The following is a 22,698-nucleotide window of genomic DNA, read 5'->3' on the forward strand; positions in this document are numbered from 1 at the left end:
CGCCTATTAAGGGGTTAACAGTGATTAATCGCCATTATTGTAGTTTTATTTACGATTGATTGCTCAGTGTTTATTAGTTGTAACACATTGAAGCTCCAAGGAAGTGTTCTGAATAAACCTGTCTTCTTGAGAATGTGCTTAAAAAAAAGGAAAAGAAATAACCCCACCTTAACACGTTAAGAATAAATTAAACCCATTAGTCATTTTCTATAAAAAGGTCATTCACCTGAAACGTTAACTCTGTTTCTCTCTCCACTGATGCTGCCTGACCTGCTGAGTGTTTCCAACATTCTCTGTTTTTATTCCAGACTTCCAGCATCCGCAGTATTTTTCTTTTGCTTTAGTCTCTTTTTCAAGTCAGTTCCTTGGCTTGTTCCTTCCCTTCATCGCCCTGCCTTCCAATCTGTCTCTCTCCTTTTCATTCCTCTGCTACTTCAGTGATTGTCCTTCCTTCCTCCCTGTTGTTCTCTAGTCTAGTTTCATTTTACAGAGCTTTCTGATTTCAGTGTGAACAAGGAGTCCAGTAATCAAAGGATCCTACAGCTCCTAACAACACTGACCTCTGATGGCCTTCAGCACCAGTGCCATCAGCACCAACAGCTTGTCACCTATCCACCAATACCACAAAACAACCACTAAATGCATAGCAGGTTAGTTAGCAACTGCAAAGAGAAAAGACAGCTTATAACATTTTAGGTATGTGCCCTTCATTAGAACGGAAGACTAATATATAAACAGGGCAGTCAGAGAATCTCACAGCAAAGAAAGAGGTCATTCAGCCCATCATAGAATCATAGAATCATAGAAGTTTACAACATGGAAACAGGCCCTTCGGCCCAACATGTCCATGTCGCCCAGTTTATACCACTAAGCTAGTCCCAATTGCCTGCACTTGGCCCATGTCTGTGCCAAGAGCAATCCACTTCCCCTCTCTTTCCCCATAACATAGAATTACATAGAATGTACAGCACAGAAACAGGCCATTCGGCCCAACAGGTCCATTCCGGTGTTTATGCTCCACACGAGCATTCTCCCACCCTTCTTCATCTAACCACATCAACATATCCTTCTATTCCTTTAACCCTCAAGTGTTTATTTAGCCTCCTCTTAAACGCATCCCTGGTAGGCACCTCAACTACTCCTTGTGGTAGTGAGTTCCACATTCTAACCATCTCTGGGTAAAGAAGTTTCTCCTGAATTCCCTATTGGATTTATTAGTGACTATCTTATATTTATGGCCCTAGTTCTGGCCTCCCCAGCAAGTGGAAACATCTTCTCTACATCTACCCTTTCAAACCCTTTCATAATCTTAAAGGCCTCTATCAGATCACCCCTCAGCCATCTCTTTTCTAAAGAAAAGAGCCCCAGCCTGCTCAGACGTTCCTGATAACGATATCCTCTCAGCTCTGGTATCATCCATGTGAATCCTTTTTGCACCTTCTCCAATGCCTCTGTATCCTTTTCATAATATGGAGACCACAACTGTGCACAGTACTCCAACTATGGCCTAACCAAGGTTCTATACAAGTTTAACATAACTTACCTGCTTTTCAATTCGATCCCTCTAGAAATGAACCCCAGTGCTTTGTTTGTTTTTTTTGTGGCCTTATTAACCTACGTCGCTACTTTTAGTGATTTGTGTATCTGTGCCCCCAGATTCCTTTGCTCCTCTATCCCATTTAGACTCTTATTTTCCAAGGAGTATGTGGCCCCCTTATTCTTCCTACCAAAATGTACCACCTCACACTTATCTATATTGAAATTCATTTGCCAATTACACAATAAGTCTCAAAGTTTATTAGTGTCTTCCTATATTTTGTCGTAGTCCTACTCGGTATTAACCCTGCAAATGGTTCCTTTTCAAGTATTTATCCAACTCCCTTTTGAAAGTTACTATTGAATCTGCTTCCACCGTCCTTTCAGGCAGTGCATTCCAGATCATAACAACTCGCTGCGGAAAATAAATTCTCCCCTCTGGTTCTTTTCTCAAGTCACTGAGAATTATTGAGTTATACCCCCGCCTCAGAAATCACTTAGTCTGCTTAAGAGCTTCACCGTCTTACAAAATGCACAAGTACAACTTTAAAAACTAAAGATAAACAGTGTTGTGAAACCTTACATTTATAAAAGAAATTAACATTATTCATTATGTGCCATAGCTACTATTTGTTGTGAACTACTAATGTTACCTAGTTTCGAATAATTTACTCCCTCTGATGATAACATCGTCCAAGTTATAAATGGAATGCCTAACAAAGAAATGGTTCTTTCAGCTTCACTTTATTTACATCTTCAGTACCAACTGACCTCTAAGGACCAAAGATGAGAAGTTTACATAATTAGCTGCTGTCCTCCATCATCTAACAATTGGGAAGTTTCTGTTTGTGCCCGCATTAATCCGTCAGCTGATTCTGCCTGTTTCCTGTCATTTCTGTTCTCAGCTAAGGTTAAACAGCAACTTAAGACATTGCTGACAGACAGTGAGTCCATGTTGCGTTTGCAGCCATGCATAGTGTCCACAGGATACTCATTTTCATCTTCTGCTACAAACTGTTTTAGTTAGATTAATCAGAATATCCTCTCAAAAAAAGCTCAACTGCAAAAACATATTTTTGGAGTGCAACAATTTGATTTCCTTAAAGGAGCAACATTATCAGAGATTTCCAGCTTGAAATCCAACAGTTCTTCATGTCATCAGGGCCAATTTGAGACTTGAGAAAAGCTTGTGACCACGAAGTCTGCTGTGTTTTTTACAAGGATAATTTGACTAGTTCCAAAGGTGCATTAAGAAACCATCCATGCCCATCCTCTCCATAATAAGAATGGCAGGTTTGTCAGCTGTATGTTTATTCAGTTGAAGAGCCAGCACTACCACAGGCATGATAGGCCAAGTGGCCTCCTTCTGTGCTGTAATTTCTATAATACTATGATTTGTATGTGCAAGCTGCCAGCAAGTGTTAGGTCAGGTCACGGCTGCTAACAGCAGTAAGAATGGAATGGAGCTGCAAGTGGGATTTGGGCTGAGTTAGTGCTGCCAGCACAAGTTTAATAAAAGGGATACAGCCAGATCACAAGATTAGAAGATAATGGCCGATCTTACTTCGCCCATTCATAGCCACTTTACATCCTCCCTTTTGCCGCACCTAATTGTTTCTTAATAATTAAGTGATAAGTAGGCCCACCAATTAAGTATTCCCCTGTATAATGTACAGGTTGTGCAAGTTTGGAGACTTCACGTCCATTGAATATGAAAACAAGCATTTGTTCCTCCCTCTAAATAATATCTACAGAAGTCACAGTGCTCAGCTGCAATGCTCACTGACGCCTATTTCATTCTACATGCAGACTGTGCCCCAATTATGTAGTTTCAAAAATGAATAATTAGAAGCCTTCATTCAAAGGAGAACATGTGAATATTCTCAATCTATTGAATGCACTTTTCGTGAGCTCTCTCTATAGTTCCTGCAGACTGGCTAAGACTCTCAGAACAGTAATGTTTCGTTATCATTGAATAGTTTGGCACATGCAATATGGTATTGAACTCTAAATAAGCATATTTTGCTTTTTTTATTATTATTAAGTAATTTTATTTTATTATTAAGTAATCGGACCTAAGCCCATTACTTCTATCCCCCTTTTTCTTTCCCTTCTCTCATGTCTCTTCACCTTCCCGTTATCCAGTTGTCCTTCCTTTCATTTCTTCCTTCTCGGGTACTTTGCCCCCCCCAATATTCCTACCCCAACCCCCCACTATTCCTCTACCTTTTTACTCTCCTGCCCCCATCCCAGGCTGGACTCCCTTTTAGATAAGCCCACAGCCTCTCTCAGCTTTCTCCAAAGGGCACTTTGAGGCACTTGGCTTTGCCTCCTTACGAGCAGCAACCCCAAATGCTCCATCCGACACTCTCACCAACCTTCCCACCCAGCCTGCTGGCTGGGGCCTAATCTTGCCAACCTCCTCATCCCATTCACCCCTCCACCACTGACCCCATGGATTCTGCCAACAGATTAACAATCATTGCCCCTCTTCACAGTTCCCTCCAGAATGTCCATTCACTCGCGAACAAGGGATGGCCCTTGCCATCCTTATTGTGGAAGATTGTATTGACATCATGGCCTTGATAGAAACTTGACTACATCTTCCCCCTTACGAAAGCCTCCCTGCCTGGCTATTCCTTCCACCACCTGCCCTGCCCAGCTGGCAGCACTAACTCAACCCAACTCCCACTTGTAGCTCCATTCCAACCTTACAGCAGCCCGGATCTGATCTAACACTTGCTGGCAGTTTACAAATGCAAATCATAGGATCATAGAAATTACAGCACAGAAGGAGGCCTACCATGCCTGTTTGTCCCCATATGCCTCTGGTATCTTCTCCTCTATTGAACTCCTCACTTTGTTCCACCCTTCTCACCTTTCCTTTAGAATCCTCATTCTCTACTGCCCCCCCAAGTCCTGTGGCAAGTTTCTCACTGAGATATCCTCACTGCTTTCCTCCCTCAGCTTCTGCACCAAGCAACTTCTCATACATGGTGATTTCAACCTTCAGCTCAACTCACCTTGCCCTCTCTCTTCTGAGTTCACTGTTCTCCTTTCCTTTCTTAACCTCTCCCTCCATATACCCATATTCATGGCCATTCCTCGACCTTGCTATCTCACATGGCCTCTCTATTCCCACCATCTCAATCAAAGACAAGGCCATCTCTGATTTGTCTGATTACGCTCCTGTGAAGCACCTTGGGATGTTTTACTAAGTTAAAGGCACTATATAAATGCAAGTTGTTGTTATTATTTATTTTCGGGATGTGGGCAACACTGGCAAGGCCGGATTTATTATTGCCCATCCCTAGTTGCCCTGAGATGGTGTTGATGGTCCTTTTCCTTGAACCACTACAGTCTTTGTGGTGATGGTGCTCCCACAATGCTGTTAGATAGGGAATTCCAGGATTTTGACCAGCAACAATGAAGAAACAACAAAATATGTCCAAGTCAGGATTGCCTGTGACTTGGAGGGGAACTTGGAGGTGATGGCGTTCCTATAACATTGCTGCTCTTGTCCTTCTCAGTGGTAGAGGTCTCAGGGGAGGGAGGTGCTGTCTAAGTAATTCTTACAACATGAAATTGAATAGCATGTAGGAATGTAGCTTAGACAGTGAACAACATCCCCTGGATCCTTCTGAAATCCACCACTGGTTATTTTTCACAAGAAGAATTAGAATCTGTGCTGATACATCCATAAACTTGAGCTTCTTTTCTATGGTTAATTCTTGTCCCAAATAGGATATTCAGAACCTAATTTTCACGTCACTTCCCTGCCAAGGCCACAACAGTCTTTAAAAAAAATCCCTTAACACACAATTCTTAAGTTTATATCATGAATTACATCTTACAGTTAGGAGCAAAACATAACAGTAGCCCTAGAAATGGCTTTATTGGTCACTTTCCGCTTACCACCAGTCTTGCTTTACACCAAGAAGAAAACATACCCTATTATGGGCACATTCTAAGACATTTGTTATGTGGCTTTGAACTACTAATGGTACAAGAATAAGGCAGAGCAAGAATCCAACATTCACCCTCAATCTGTTAGACATCAGTGCCAGGAGAGAATAAAACTCATTTAGAAGTGAAAGCTGCATTGATTGCCACCCCTCCCTTGATGGTTCAGTGAGTTATCTGATAAATAGCTGAACGATAGACGAGCAAGGATTCATTCGCTTGTCCACACTGAGTTAGTTGATCTCAGCCAGGATGTCAGTAGTGCTGCTGCAATAGGTTAGCAAAGGAGGGACTCAACCAGACCTCCTGCTCCTGATCATTATCCAGTGACCCCCTCCTGAAAGTACGAATTTGTGGACATCAAGTGAGGACAGGATCATGCTGGGCTATCATGCTGCCTAAGGATTAAATATCCTTCTAACACTGATTGCCAAGGCTCACATATAAATTATGATCACTTGGGTGAGATATTGTCTAGTAACCGGGATCCATACCCTAGCAAGGAGTCAATGAAGAGAGGAAGAGGAGAGAAAATTGGCAGAAAAAAGGCAAGACTATAAATTAAAGCTGTAAAAAAAGAGTGATTGCTGCTCTTAATGGTAACTTTCAAATGAACATAATCCATACCTGGAGCAAGGTGTTCTTAAATGGAACTCATTGTGATTGCTTTACTCCTAAGTGAAGTCAACTGTAATAACAAAACGTAAATTCATTAAAGACTGGTTGTCTGACTGACCAATGGACGGATTGACCTTTCACCTTTTACCACCTGGGTTTGAATTCAACTCAACCCAGCTTGGATGAATGTCTCGCCTTTTATTGTTACAGCTGTTCTAAGTCTGAAGGGCATCGAGTTCAAGATCTGGGCATTTCCCATTAATTTACCAGATCAGTGGGCACGAGCCCACAAGACAGCTTGCTCCAATTGCTACAGCATCTCAAAGACATGTCTAAAAGTAACTTTTTTCCCTCAAAAATTTATACATTTTATTTTGTTACTTTCCCAAGTCAGCAATAATTTCCTGAAAGCACATTAAAAATTGGCTCCTCCTACAGCTAAGCCAGTTTAATACAGTGAATAGCAGAGCTATAAAAACCTGGAAGGTCCCAGGATCGATCAATTATTGCTGTTGACTTAACGAGAAAAAGAAAAAAGAAAGGCTATCATTGATATAGCGCCTGTCACAACCTCAGGATGTCCCAAAATGTTTTACAGCCAATGAAGTACTTTTTGAAGTGTTGTCACTGTTGTAATGTAGGAAACATGGCAGCCAATTTGCGCACAGCAAGATCCCACAAACAGCAATGTGATAATGAAAGTGATGTTGCTTGAGGGATAAATATTGGCCAGGGCGCCGGGGAGAACTCACCTGCTCTTCTTCAAAATAGTGTCAGAGGATCTTTTACATCCCACCTGAGAGGGCAGACAGCACCTTGGTTTAACATCTCATCTGAAAGATAGCACCTGTGACAGTGCAATACTCCTTCAGTTCTCAGGAATGTCAGCCTGGATTTTGTGCTCAAGTCTCTAGAGTGAGACTGCAACCCACAGCCTCTGACTCAGAAGCAAAAGTTCTACCACTGAGCCACCGCTGACACCTCTCTCTCCTCCTTTAAGATGCTCCTTGAAACCTACCTCTTTGACCAAGCTTTTGGTCGCCTATCCTAATATCTCCTTATGTGGCTCGGTATCAAATTTTGTTTGATAACGCTCCTGTGAATGGTGGGAATACTACATTTAGCTTCAGTGCCTCACATTAAAGAAAGACTTGCATTTATGTGGTGCCTTTCACAACATTAGGACTTCTCAAAGCGCTTTAGGGAGGGAAAATTGGCCAAGTATTCAGCTCCTGATGGCTATCCAGTGATGCCTGCTGGAAAAGAGTGTGTGGAGTGTGTGTTTATACATGTGAGGACAGAACTGGGCTCACTTGGGTGACCCCTCCTAGTTGAATGTGTGTCAACATTCACCATTTAGGGTAATACATAAAGAATGGCCACTAGGCAGAGGTTCGGGAGGGTGAACAATGCCCATGGACCCGTATTCCATCAAGTAGTGTACACCTTGAGGTTAGGGGGAACTGGATAGAATATTGGCAAAAAAATCAGTAAAAACACAAGAGAGCTTTATTTAAAAATAATCAGCTTTTTTCTGCTGTACCCTAGACTTTAAAAAAATGGGAAAAATGAAAATCATAGATTTTTTAAAAATGCTTTGTGGGCACAAATATCTTTTATGGCATGTTATTCTCCTTGAGCTTTACTGTATCTTATTTAACTATTGTCAGCGGCTTTGCCAAGCCTTTCTGCCAGGCTGCAGCAGGGAACAGACCAAGCAACAACTAAATATCTACAAAGAGGGAAAACCACAAGGCAAGCCAGCCAGTGCTGCTCTTGTGCATCTTGTTTAAGATAAGTTTAACTCTGGGAATAACCCACCTGCTATCTTCTGGTCGAGAACTGGTGTGTGATGAAGGGTGTCAGTGTCTCGGGAATGATATGAGTGGAAAGGAAATGAAGTAAACTTGAGGGACACAAACAAAACCATAATCCAGATTCAAATTTACCATTAGCAAAAGTACTGAAATAAACCCAGTTTTATTGCTCCATCAAGCAGCTTCTGAAGCAAACAGGCTTCTTTATTGAGAAGCTAAGCTGAAGAGCCACAGTGAAGGATCAAGGTCCATAGTGCAAGATCAAGGTTGTGAAGAATAGGCTGAAAAGGATTAATCCCCAATCATCAGCATCTGGGGGTCACCATTGACCAGAAACTTAACTGGACCAGCCATATAAATACTGTGGCCACAAGAGCAGGTCAGAGGCTGGTGGATTCACCTCCTGACTCCCCAAAGCCTTTCCACCATCTACAAGGCACAAGTCAGGAGTGTGATGGAATACTCTCCACTTGCCTGGATGAGTGCAGCTCCAACAACACTCAAGAAGCTTGACACCATCCAAGACAAAGCAGCCCGCTTGATTGGCACCCCATCCACCACCCTAAACATTCATTCCCTTCACCACCGGCGCACAGTGGCTGAAGTGTGTACCGTCCACAGGATGCACTGCAGCAACTCGCCAAGGCTTCGTCGACAGCACCTCTCAAACCCGCGACCTCTACCACCTAGAAGGACAAGAGCAGCAGGTACATGGGAACAACACCACCTGCACGTTCCCCTCCAAGTCACACACCATCCCGACTTGGAAATATATCACCATTCCTTCATCGTCGCTGGGTCAAAATCCTGGAACTCCCTTCCTAACAGCGCTGTGGGAGAACCTTCACCACACGGACTGTAACAGTTCAAGAAGGCGGCTCACCACCACCTTCTCAAGGGCAATTAGGGATGGGCAATAAATGCCGGCCTCGCCAACGACTCCCACATCCCATGAACAAATTTTTAAAAAGTGGTGATTAGATGACACCAAGTTTAGGTTTTAAAAATCCTGTACATTGCAAGAAGAAAGGGAAGATTGAGGGAGGTAAGGCATTTTGAGATTCTGGAAACAGTTAGATTAGGAGATAGTCCATTGAGGTCAGTGATCACATAGCAATCTGTTGTACATAAAGCCTAGTAAGCATGTAGCAGCTTGCAATACTTAGTCCATCCATGGCCTCGCCCTCCCTATCTCTGTAACCTCCTCCAGCCCTACAACCCTCCGAGATCTCCGCACTACTCCAATTCTGGCCTCTTGCACATCCCCGATTTTAATCACTCCATCATTGGCGGCCGTGCCTTCAGCTGTCTAGGCCATAAGCTCTGCAATTCCCTCCCTAAACCTATTCCCCTCTCCACCTCTCTCCCCTCCTTTAAGACACTCCTTAAAACCTACCTCTTTGGCCAAGCTTTTGGTCACCTATCCTAATATCTCCTTATGTGGCTCAGTGTCAAATTTTGTTTGATAACGCTGCTGTGAGGTACCTTGGGATGTTTTACTACGTTAAAGGCACTATATAAATGCAAGTTGTTGTTGTAGTCATGACGCAGAGTGTAATGCTTGTCGTACAGCAATGATAGAAGAGGTGATAGTCTAATAGATAGCGATAACGTCAAAAGTGAGAAATTAGGAAAAATTATTCCAGAGTTTAGAGTCCATTGGAGTATTCATAAAGCAGGCCCATCACTGCCATCATTACAATAAGATCTTGGTTTCTTGTAGTTGTTTGGTAATTGTTAATTCCAATTGTTCGTCCTCTCCTCCCATTCCCCGTTTTAGATTTTTGTTCCCCTTTTTTAAGGTTTCCCATATCATGCACTCTCCCTTGATTGAGAGTTTGGGCAGGCACCCTGTTCCAGATCTGCTAATGGAGTTTTTGCACTACTTTGGGATGTGTTCAAAGAGTGGCCAGTGTTGACCCACTCTCCGATTTATCTACACCGGTGATGTTTTTGAATATTTGAGCATTTTCCATTTTGGATGCAGATAGCAGAACTTGAAATGTATTTACGTCAAAGAAACAATGGTTACTCTGCATGTTTAATTGTGTATTATGTTAAAGGTAAATGTGACTAATTGTGCTTTGACTTGGCCTGGAATCCTCATAGGAATGAAATTACTGTCAGCAATATTACCATGTGAAACTTAATGCAGTCGTACCAAATTCTGCTCAGCTATTTTAATGGAGGCATTAACCCATTTATTTTAAATGGTTGGTTAAGATGGTGAAGAGAGGAAATTGGTAAGCATTCATACAATAACACGGCCAACAATAATTTCTACCCCCCTTTGTCTGATTATGTGGTTAAGTCGGTTAGATGGTTATAGAAGCCTCAAGATTTTGTTACATTGTGAATCAAATCAGATTTGCATCAACATGATTTGCATAATTGATTTCCTTTCACTGATCACACTTGCTGGCATTAGAAGAAATCAATCCTAACACTAGTGAGCGAAGGCATTACTATCAGGCCACCTGCCTCACCAGCAGTGGTCTTCAGGTAAGTCCCGGGAGAAGGGATTGGAGCGGGCTACAGTGGCGACGGGGGGAGGCAATCGTGACTCCTGTGGTGTTGGAGTAACACTCCTGATCGTGACTCCTGTGGAGTTGGAGTTAGATTTTTAAAACCTAAACTTACTAGGCTTTATGTACAACAGATTGCTATGTGATCACTGACCTCTATGGACCATCTCCTAATCTAACTGTTTCCAGAATCTCAAAATGCTTTACCTCCCTCAATCTTCCCTTTCTTCTTGCAATGTACAGGATTTTTAAAACCTAAACTTGGTGTCATCTAATCACCACTTTTTAAAAATTTGTTCATGGGATGTGGGAGTCGTTGGCGCGGGCAGCATTTATTGCCCATCCCTAATTGCCCTTGAGAAGGTGGTGGTGAGCCGCCTTCTTGAACTGTTACAGTCCGTGTGGTGAAGGTTCTCCCACAGTGCTGTTAGGAAGGGAGTTCCAGGATTTTGACCCAGCGACGATGAAGGAATAGCGATATATTTCCAAGTCAGGATGGTGTGTGACTTGGAGGGGAACGTGCAGGTGGTGTTGTTCCCATTGTACCTGCTGCTCTTGTCCTTCTAGGTGGTAGAGGTCGCGGGTTTGAGAGGTGCTGTCGACGAAGCCTTGGCGAGTTGCTGCAGTGCATCCTGTGGACGGTACACACTTCAGCCACTGTGTGCCGGTGGTGAAGGGAGTGAATGTTTAGGGTGGTGGATGGGGTGCCAATCAAGTGGGCTGCTTTGTCTTGGATGGTGTCGAGCTTCTTGAGTGTTGTTGGAGCTGCACTCATCCAGGCAAGTGGAGAGTATTCCATCACACTCCTGACTTGTGCCTTGTAGATGGTGGAAAGGCTTTGGGGAGTCAGGAGGTGAATCCCCACTCCTGCTCCTCCTGGTTCCATGGGATAAGTTTTTTGTAACAAAACAATTTTTATCATTTACCTTTTGTTGGCAGCCGTGGGGGCCACTGAAGAATCCTGAGCAGAGTAGGCCCGAAGCCTGCCCCGCTCATCCCCAACAAATTTTGAAAAAGGATCCTTTAAAAGATGTTAGACCCCGATTTACATTTACATGGGGCATAACGTTTCATTTAGGAATCCTCCCAGGACACCTATTAAAAGGGCCCCCAATAATTTAGCAGTGGGACCAATGTCTGCGCGGATTGGGCGCAGACCGTCCCACTTCTAAATTGCTTTGCTTTGCGCATTTGAAAAATGAGCGCAACAAATTCCAGTTTCTACCCCACAGTTTGTTATTGTTTAGTATTTTCATGGCTCTGTCTACATTAAGGATCCTCAACCCACAGTCTATTTATTACCTGTAGGCAGCATGCAACTTCTTAGTCACTTCTACTACAGGCTTTCTAATTATATAAATAACCGTTCAAGTGTAGGTGTTGATGGGATATGTTGTCAATGTGAATGCCCACAGGAAACAGCTTTAGATGTTAAAATGCTGCAGCAAAGTTATAAAACGCTCTCCCGGCTGCTGTCATGCACTCATTCGTGTTATTGCACAGCAGGTGTAGCCTAAAGGCCCCAGTTGGCCCATCTGAGGCAACAAATCCACCTTAATGTATCCTAATGAGAGAAAATTAAAGACAAAGGGGGGTCCTAATTTAATACTCATTGTCAATATGTAACCTCAGAACAAATGAGCCATTTATCAATTACTGGTAACATGAAACACGACAATGGAAAATAGAAATGTGATTATTCTAGAATAGACTAAAAGCATTTTAAATGCAGAGCCCACATTTACAAATGGATGAAGATTTTTCTTTTTTTTTGTTGCTACTTCCCCACCTCAACTTGGGTAATAATTTAAAATAAAAAGATTTCAGATAAGGTTTCAGCCATTGTATAAATGTAAAAACCACACTATGTCTGCCGAGGCATTCCAGCTGCAGGAAATGGAAATATTTTTTCAAGGAAGTCAATGTTAAACTGATTTTATGAAGCAAAGCACACACAAGCTATTTGATTACAGTCAATATTCCTGGTTCACAAGGGGATAAACCATTTTTTTCCATGTGCACGTAATGATTTCAAGTTCACCATGTCACTGCCTTTCATTGTTTTCTGTTTTGTTCATGCTATAAAGACCATTGAGTGACATTTATTGAGAACAATTCTACCCCAGAATTCATAGCTCAAAGGTGTTTTTTTTAGTTTAATTGAGATATTTAGGTGAAGGGCAAAAGCTCATTGTGTAGAAGATCACCAGGGTTGAAGAGGTACAACAAGAAGCAGTGATTAGGTAGGTAATGCTAAGCTTGGGCTTAAAAGTGTGTAAATTGTAAAAGAATAGGAAGATTAGGGAAATAAGGAGTCTTGGGCCGAGAAATTGGTTTGCTCCTGAACTAGGGTTGCCAACCTATAGGATTGCCCTGGACTTTCTAGGAATTGAAGATTAATCTCAAGGACATTGCTGCGAGCAACCCTGGAGAAAAATCATTAAAAAAGATTGTATTTTTTTCACTTTCTTTGAATATTTCTGTTTATTAGTTATAAAAATATTGGAGATAGGAAAAAAAGGCTGTTTCACTGATAGTCGAGCATCATCCAATAAGGAAATGAAGAGTCTTTTCACTTTCCAATTGGCTGTGGGAAGTCAGTGCGCCGTGAGGATGGACCTGTTGGGCGACCAATAGCAGCAGCGTGGGGGCAGGGTCACGTGATGAAATCTCCAGGAATACGTTCAACCAGAGTTGGCAACCCTAGCCTGAACGATACCTACTGCGGAATGTTCAAGGCCCATGGTACACCTGATATTGGGCCTTGGGCCTCATTTAAATAAGACTGGCAAGTTGCGGAAGCATGCTAGGTGTCCCCAGGCAGCTCGCTGGCGAATCGACATTGGACTTTGTGTCACTGGCAGCAGCCCTCAGGTAGGTCCTGGGGGGGGTAGGATGGTGGGGAGGGTGAGGGTGGAGGCCATATTAAGCTGGTAAGCAAAGCCCTTTTTTGCTATGAACCCATTTACTTATACTTCGGCAGGCACCAGCAGCAGATCTGGCCCCGCATCTAGGGAGTTAGGGGCAAAAGGGACTCGTTATCTGTTTTTTCTTCTAGTCCTAGTGAGCTCTACAATTGTACATTATTTTGGACATATTTTCTGTGAAGGGACTGCTAGTTTCGTTTTTTTCTTGAAAACTGAAACTGCAATATGCTTTACTTTAGCAGAACTGGCTCTTTGTTATTTCCACAACAAAAGAATGACAAGACTGTAACATATATTCAAAGTAACCAAACTTTATTACCCTTCAGTAGATATGGGGGTTATTTTAACCCCCAAGAACAGGTGGGTTGGGGGCGGGTGGGCAGTAAAAATATTTAGTTTTCGGAGTGGGAACGCATCCCGGCTCCAACACGCTGAGGTGCTTTAGGATGCGCGCACACAACAGTCTCCTGGAAGTCCCGTACCCACTTAAATCTGGCAGGCCGATGCTTAAAGGGGCAATGTACCTCATTGCGATAGTTGAGGCACATAAATTTTTGCGTATTACATATGTAAAATGAATTTCACCTTACCTTTTCAAGTTTCCCATCGCTTCTGATTCAGGTCAGGTGAATGCAAGCAGGAAGGGCTGGATCCATGAGGTGAGGGCCTTTATTGCTCTGCTTGTGGGCCCGGAGCAGCAGGAGAGCTTCATCCAGGCCCAACAAGTTCACCTGGCTGACAGGACCCCGCAATCGGCCAAACTCCCCCACACTGATATGAACCCCACCGATGGTAGACCCCATCTGATGGTAGACTCCCTCCAATGGTGGTGCCCCCCGATGGTAGACCCCCCACCAATGGTAGACCCCCCCGATGGTGGACCCCTCTCCGATGGTGAACCCCCCTCTGATGGTGGACTCCCCTCCCCCCGATGCTGGGTGCCCCACCAATGGTGGACCCCCCTGATGTTGGACAACCCCCCCGATCTTCTTCAAGGTCCACGTGATGTCATCCACGTTCCCCCACCTCCCTCCACCCCTCCGATTTCTTCCAGTGTCTCATCATTTGCCATTATTCTCTTTACTCCTCTGCTGCTTCTCCTCCTAACGCTACTTTCTTTAATTTCACACAATAATCTGCTGCACACTTCTCTTCTGAGTCTCACTTTATTTCTTTTTGCTTATCTTCTCTCTGTTTCTGCTGTTTCTCTACCTCTCCCTTCACTCTCTCCCACTATGTCTCGCTCACAGTAAAACATTCCTCCAATCCCAGCATCCTTTCATTACTTGTACTTTCTCCTTTCCTTCTCGAAAATGATTCCACAATTTATAATTTATCCCTGAATTACCTTTAATCCCAGCCACCAGTTTTTAACATTTGCAGTATTTCCAATAAAGATCGATTCACTGGGGCAGCCCCAACAGGTATTGGACTGTTAGACGGCCAAAAGCTCTGGAACTTCGGACCGCTGAGCTAACCATTTTTTTCAGATTTCAGCTCACACATAGCGACAGTGAAACAAGCTTTAATATTAGTATTAAAGCTGCTCAGATATTGGCAATAATGTTATTACTGTAATATAACAATAAACTACTAAAATACTTACTTTTTTTTAAAATTACACATTGACTTCCCCGTCTTTTCTTTTTTCTCATATTTTTTCTTTAATTTTGCTGTTTAAACTTTAGTCTTGTTATTCCTAAATGATATACTCTATTTTAACTTTTCTGTATTTTTTTTAACCATTTTAAAATGATTTACAGCCCACGATCTCTCTCTCCCTCCTGCCCCCCCCCCCCCCTCTCCGATTTCTGTCAATCTGGCTGCCTGGCGAGTGGGAAACCTGGAAGCGCAAATGCTTACTTTCAATTGACTTGCAATCGCAGGTTGCAACGCTCCCAATTCGCTTCCGAATTTCCCACATGAACATCTACCCACCCGCTCAATTCCCGGCTCCATGCTATGGTGCGCGTGCTGCCTGTGTGCATGTGTTCTAAGGTTTATTTTGGTGCATTTCCCACCTGTAAAATGTGTACTCCTTGCTGTTCTATAGTTGACCTAATTCCAAGTGTTTTCACTTCAAAAGTATTTCACTGGCTGTGAAGTGCTTTGGGATATCTTTGAGGATATAATAAGGTGCTCAGGTTCTTTCTTTTCTAGCTGAGAGAGTACGGGAATGGGCTTCAATGGATACAACGCCTCCAACTGGAGCTTCTTACAATGTAGCTGCAACAATTCGAGAGAAATTCCATTATGGGATCACTGGGAGCTCAGAGCTTTTGGATGCTGCGGCTGAAATCACCTGTGTACGGCTACCTGCTGGCTTAGAACTGTTGTTGACAGATGAGCCCATTGACTGCTCCTGTGCTTCATTGGACATGCCCTTGTTAGTGAGTAAGGGTAAAACACTGAGCAATTATGTGTCCTCTGAATTCTTCCCTCATGGTTGCCCCTATGCATTCTCCAAGTGAATTGAAGCCGGCCATGACTGCTTGGGGCAAACCACTCAAACTATTTTCCGTTGCTATGAATAGTAATTGTATAAAGGCAAGTGAGTACAGAACACTACACATGTGTTGTAACAACCTGTCTGTGAAAACAGGCCTCGGAGAGCCTGTATCCTAAGACATCTGAAGAAGGTGAGGCATGTTTTCCAGGTCTCTGCCCTGTAGCGACACGCCCCCTCATCGTTCCCCACCACTTCTACCCCTTCATCAGCTGTGTTTCATGCAATGTTTTCTCAAACTTATCGCTGTCTAAACATCATGAAGTATTTGGACCTGAGCTGGCACTTGGTGCAAATGTGGGAAGCCTGCAGTATAAGCCTGCACTGAGGCTCTCTATACAATGAGAAACACATTCATCTCATTCCCTCTTGCCAGAGACAAGCAGGAGGAGTGAGCACAGATTGCAGGCTTCCCCACGGTGCAGGGTGCCATTGACTGCACGCACATTGCCCTGGGTGCTCCTCATCTGAACTCAGCCATATTCATCAACAGAAAGGGATTCCACTCCCTCATTGAGCAGCTGGTGTGCGATCACTTGCAGCGCATTATTGCAGGCGAATGCTCGTTGTCCTGGCAGCAATCACGAGTCTTTCATTCTGCGGCAGTCCTCTGTTCCACCTGTATTTCAACCAGTCAAAGGCTGGCTATAGGGCAACAAGGGTTATCCCCTCATGACAAGGCTCATGACTCCGGTCAGGAACCTACACACACATGCACAGCAGGCCGACAATGAGAGCCATGCTGCACAAGGAACACTATAGAGCAGTCTTCCGCTGCCTGGACCGCTCTGGAGGAGCCCTGCAGTACTCAGCTCAGCGGGTATTGAGATTTGTGGTAGTATGTTGCATGCTGCACAGCCTGGCCATTATAGGGGAACAGCCCTTGCCACCACCTATCAGGCGAGAAGCTGAGGAGCAGGAGCACGAGGAAGAGGAGGAGGAGAAAGTGGAGGAAGAGGAAGGGAGCTACAATATAGACAGTCCCTTTCTGCAAGGGCTCTATATGATCAGATTATTCATGAATGATACCAGTAACCTGAACTTCATCTCCCCATTCACCAACAGTCCCACACTCCTTACCTTTCCTCTCTCACTGACCATCACATCATCCTCTTTCTGACAACACAAATTAGTTCCTCCCTCAGTTCACTGCAGAAATAAAAACCACCACCAAATGCAAATTCAAATCCAAATTTACCAATTTACTCATTAAATAATGCATATAAAATTAAACTAATCACCCTTGTGCAGTCCCTCAGTGCCTGTCATTCGTATGCCAAGTTGGATCTCCTGTCTCCTTGACATTCTGCGTGGGCTTTCTGGCAGGCTTTCCAGTGCACCAAGCATTTGGTTGTGTACGCCTAACAGCCTTCTTCTGCAGCCTGGGCCATCAAAGTCCTCATCTGACCCCTCTGCAGCAGAACTGGTGTGCCACCTCGCCATCCAGCGAGCAGACACCTGCAATATCCTTTCCCCCCGCCCCGGCTCCTGTGCACTTGTGCCCGGTGTCTCACCACATGCAGATCCCTTCTATATCCAAGCCTCTAAAGTACACGCAGTGTCAGTCCCCCGGGGATTCAGGATGTCCCTCCTTCTTGTAGGGGGTGGTAGTGTGTGTCAGCTTCACCTCTGACTTCTGAGCGGTCCGAATCGCTCCTACTCCCTGGGTTCTAGACCTTGGACTTATTTGGGGGTTGTGACAAAGTGCAGCAGACAACTGGTTTTGGTGCAAGAAACTTTGACCTTTATTCAAGAGAGGAAATACAACACAACAATCTTAACACTCTAATAAAATGGGGAACACTTCAGTACACGCGAGGGAAATTACAGTAGAAAGATACCTCACCCCTCCCAATCCCACTGTACTAGCTAAGTTGGACTCTAAAGGACCAGGGATAATGCTCACCAAACGAAACCTTGACAGTAATTCACCCAGAGGTAAGTCAGAAATAGATTGTAGAGTGGAAACTTTGCGGATCTTCGGTTTTCTCCCGAGTTGGTTTTCTTTGGTCGCGGTGGCTCAATATTACCCGGTTGGTTGGTGGTAATATTCGGTTGGTTGTTTCGTAAGGCCCTTGTTGCCGCGAGGTGTCTGATGGTCACTGGGACTGTTGCTCTGGTTTCTTCTTGTGTGTCGGCCTGCTTCTAGAGCTGCTGTCCTTCCCTGTCGAACTGCTTTCCTTGTTGTCTGCTGGAAATTGCCCTTCTTTCCAGACACAGGCAGAACCAAGACAAGCAGCCCACCAGAGCCAGCAAGCCAGAGAGAGAGAGTGAGAGCTTTCGCCTTGTGGATGTCTCTCTTACAATGCTCTGTTTAAAAACAGTACTTACAAAGCCCTTTGATGGCTTTTTGATGGTCCCAATCATATTGCAAATTGTTTCTCCCAATGGGTCATTGTTTTAATTCTGATTTAGAGCTTGTCACATAAGGCTTCCTTTTGTATCCAATGTCCTAGGTGTTGGTGGTTTTGCTTTAAAAACAAAGGCATGGCCCCACGATGTCTGGAACAGTTACCTCTTTCAATGGGGGTGATTGTCAACCCCCTGCTGTCCGTTTTGCATTAAAACAGAGACATGTATGAAGCTCCACGGTGTGTGTGTTGTTGATTTCGTCTGGTGACCTCTCACCTATCCTTCCATCTTAGGATTTTAGTCAGGGTCCACAGTTTTTCCATACTCAGGGAAAACGTGAATTTCTTTAGGGTTTTTCTCTGAGTTTATTGGGGGATCTGTGAATTTTGAGAATCTTACATTCTCTCCACCTCTTGCACCAAGGCCTCCAGTGCATTATCAGAAAATATTGGTGCACACTCTCTCGCGTGTTCAGCCATTCCTCAAAGTATCAGATTCAGTTTTCAAATGACTCCCACCACTTCTTGCAACCACAATGCACCTTGCCTTTAAGAGGTGCAGGCTGCCTTTAAGTAGTGCCAGCCGCTCACGATATCGGGGCCCCCTGCTGACGTATGCAGCAAATGAACAACGCAGGTACATAAGAACATAAGAAATAGGAGAAGGAGTAGGGCATAAGCCCCTCGAGCCTGCTCCGAGATAACGCTGGCTGCACACAGCAATCGTGGAAATCAGCAGGCAGCACCAACGTAACGTGCTGCCTGCAGCACAATGGACGGACGCGGGTTAATCGCGGACCGTGATCCCCACTCTCGTTTTCGGGGGTTATCCAATTTAACCCCCATTCACATTTCACACTATTTACGAACTAGTCAATTTCACATCATGTCTGTACGATTTGCATGTGTCCCTATAGTAACATTATCTCGGTCATCTTTTCATGTCATATGAAACTTTTTATGACCTCAAGTTCACTTGGTCCAGATACAGACTTATTGCTGGTGCATAACAGTTGTGGGCTGCCCTTCAGCATCACAAAGATTGTTCCCTCATTCCCGTGCTCCATCATGACATCCACGTGAAACCCGCTTTGGGAATTTGGCGGCTGGCCATAATGGAAAGGTTTTCCTGTCTCCTAAGCATTGCACAACTGGCTGAGCAATAATGTTGCCATTTATGAGGATTAAATTGCAGTTTAGGTCATTGTGAAGTCTAAAGCAACTTTATTGCAGATGAACTATGATTGGGCGTATTTCTGTTTTCTGTATCGAATTAATGTCTCACAAACTCAATGGCAGGAAAATGGTGGCCAGCCACCATTTTGATTATCAATTGTTCAAATACCAAAACAATGATGTAAAGAAACTAATCTTCACCCAGAGGAGAATGTACCCCAAAATGTTTAGATCAGAAAGTAAGAAGGAACTATGAATATTGATCATTCCCATAAATAACATTATGAACTGACCATCGCACTCCTGCTTAAGCCAAAATCCTTTTATTGTAGTGCTCATGATAGCAATGTCTGGGAGACAGCTGTAGCCTCGGAGTTTTTTTTGTCCCTCCGTCTTTACAAGCCTTTAATTCCAGTCCTGTGTTCACCATATGTTCTTATCCCCAGTAGAATAATTAACTTTACCTGCAATAGCAAAAGCCAAAAAAAAATGGAAAAGTACACAAACACTTAGAAAGTAGTTAAATAAACAACCTGCACGGCAAAGCTTCTTGAACAAAACACATATACTGTTTCCTGCAGCACGGTTATCACATTTTATTTTCTTTGTACTTTTTCAAGCATGAGCTTTTGTTTATAAACCCATTCTGGCGTGTTAAAAGCCAGTTGATGGATATACGTTGGGGAAGATTAACCCCTTAATCAGCTCCTGCAGTTTGTGCAATTGCTCTTGCTTCTGACTGTGGGCATTTAAAAACTAAATGTCACTTGTGTTATTTGAGTGATACGTGCACAGTTGTCAAAACCAGGTCTGTTTCTTATTCAGTTCAATTATAGGATATGGAATTTCATCTAATCTGCAAAAGTGAAAAAAATACAGCCATGCACCAAAATTTGCATTTATTTCATCCAGGAGCCATTCTGAAACTTAAAATATAAACACACCCTTAAACAATCAATCATGAAAATCGTTTTAATTGTGGAGAGAAACCTGCCTGTTCTTAATCCTTCCAAAAAGAGAATCTGACAGTATGCCCAGCCTCAGTGGAGTTACACTTTCAGGTCCTACAGTGGAGACACATCATTGTGGATCGCTATCTCAGCTATAAATAGAACATTTACTCTGTGTCCCTCCTACTGATGAATTCCCAAATCCCCATCTCAATGTTAATGGTTCCCAGCAGAGTGGTAATGTATCTAATAAAGATCACTCCAGGGTCTAACGCCCCATTCCGTACCTTGCCTTGTTCACTACCGTTCCTCGCACCAGTATCTGAGCTGGGACCAGTACCTTCCCATTGTGTGGAGATAAACAGAAAAACCACAAACGTTAGAAGTCTAAAACAAAAACGGAAAATGCTGGAAGTACTCAGTCAACATCTGAAGGGAAAGATAACAGAAAGACAGAACTGATGAAGGTTCTCATTTAAAGAACTACCTTGTCTTTTCCTCCTCAATGTGTTTCAGCTTTTTTTTTAATTGAGCTCTTGAGTTTAACTTCCCACATATATTTTACACTTTGGTTGCACAGTGCTTATGGAAGGAGTATATTGGTACCTAAAGATTTCTTGGAATGGTTGTGCTTGTAGTAGGAGCAATTCAGGTTTAAGGGTTGAAGCAATCTGTTTGTTCTTAGTCTCAGGGATTCAGATGGGTCAAGGTTAGGGGGTGGGATGAATGCAGCGTGCTGGTAGTCCCAAAGTTTGGGTTGCTGTCTTTACCTGCCTGTAGGTGGATCACTATTGCTAGTTTGCTTTCTCTTCCTGGGAGATGATTTGGGTGTTGGGCAGCTAGTTTGTGCTGAGTGAACCTACAAGAACAGGCCCAGGACTGCTTGGGATTGCTCTAGTTCCATGCAGAGGCCAAACAACATTTTGGGATATATTCCACAGCTGTTTCAGCCATATGTTTGCTATTGGACGGGAGAGGTCCGCAGTAGTGGGGTGCGGGGGTGGGGGGGTGGTGATGGAGATGCACATTCTTGCAGTTAGTAGCAAGTGCTGTGCTGGCCTATGTGTTAAGTGAAGTCCTGGCTTTCCATGGAGTAGGCCCAGCAAGGATTAGACTGGGCACTGGATTTGCAAGGCTTATTATGGGTTCTTGGGTCTTCTGGATGTTTGTCCTCTGCTTGGAACTGGAGCAATTCCAACCTCTGTCCTTGTGGAGGCAGAGCCTCCACCTACCCCTACAAGGTCATCGATTTAAGGCGACTGGGGCCAGTTCCTGCCCCTAAACCCTCATTCGGGACACAACGTATGATCTGCACAGGTATGGTCTCACAGGCATACCATGGTGAAAGGAGTGGAAGTGGGAGCCACCTCAAGGTCTAGGCCAGGCTCGGGCCTGGATCCTCTAAGATCAGGAACCTAGAACTTTTTTGAGGGGGGAGGAGTTTGAAGTGGCCCGTTTTGTAAAGGGGCTGCTCAGGGCAGACAGATCGTTCTTCGGGAGGGGTCATTGGTGCACACCACTCCCCCAAACTGGCCAGCTACTGCCAGTGTTTTTGGGGTCCAGTGTTGGGGGGGTGCACCACAGATGTGCCTCCACATCGCTGCAAGCCCACCTCCATTGGACCAGACCTCTGACCTCACGAACTTCGGCAGGCTGGGTGGTGGACCAGTGGGCGGGCACATCCCAGCACTTTAAATCTGGCTGTTCTACTGATCTGCAGGTGGAAGATTAGTGTGAAAGATCACATCAAACTCTGAAATTATCAGAATTTTGAAACTCAAATCCATATCTGAATCCAAAGTGCAAAATGATCTAAATTTTCTTCCCTATGAACAGGCCTGTGTTACTGTTTTATAATGACCCACTATCATCTCAGTCTTATGCAAAACAATATTAAAATTTCAGAATAAATTCTGCATTATATATGCACTTAGTCCCTGATTTTAACTGGGGTCCAGGGGAGATCGTGGGGCCAATGAGGCAAGCGTCAGGCTCACCTCGGTTTGCCAACGCGAGGCCTGGCTCATTTTAACTCCCAGGCCTCATTTAAGTACACCAGGCCTGACTCCTGACTCCTGGCCGAACCCGGAGTCAATGGCGTCAGACTGACGGGCGGGAGTTGGGAGAGCATGGGTCTCATGGGAACTGACCCCGGCAGTGGCTTCTCCTGGCCTATAAGAAAACCTTTTTTAAAAAAGTGACTTACATTTTCAGCCCTCTTCTGGACTTGGTGCTCCTTGGCGCAGGGTTTCCCTGGCAACGCCATCAGACCCAACGGTTACATTTTAATGAGACCCTCGCCTGCCTGCAACGAAAGCCTCACTTGCCT

Source organism: Heptranchias perlo, chromosome 19 (assembly GCF_035084215.1).
Source record: "Heptranchias perlo isolate sHepPer1 chromosome 19, sHepPer1.hap1, whole genome shotgun sequence".
NCBI classification, from domain to species: Eukaryota; Metazoa; Chordata; class Chondrichthyes; order Hexanchiformes; family Hexanchidae; genus Heptranchias; species Heptranchias perlo.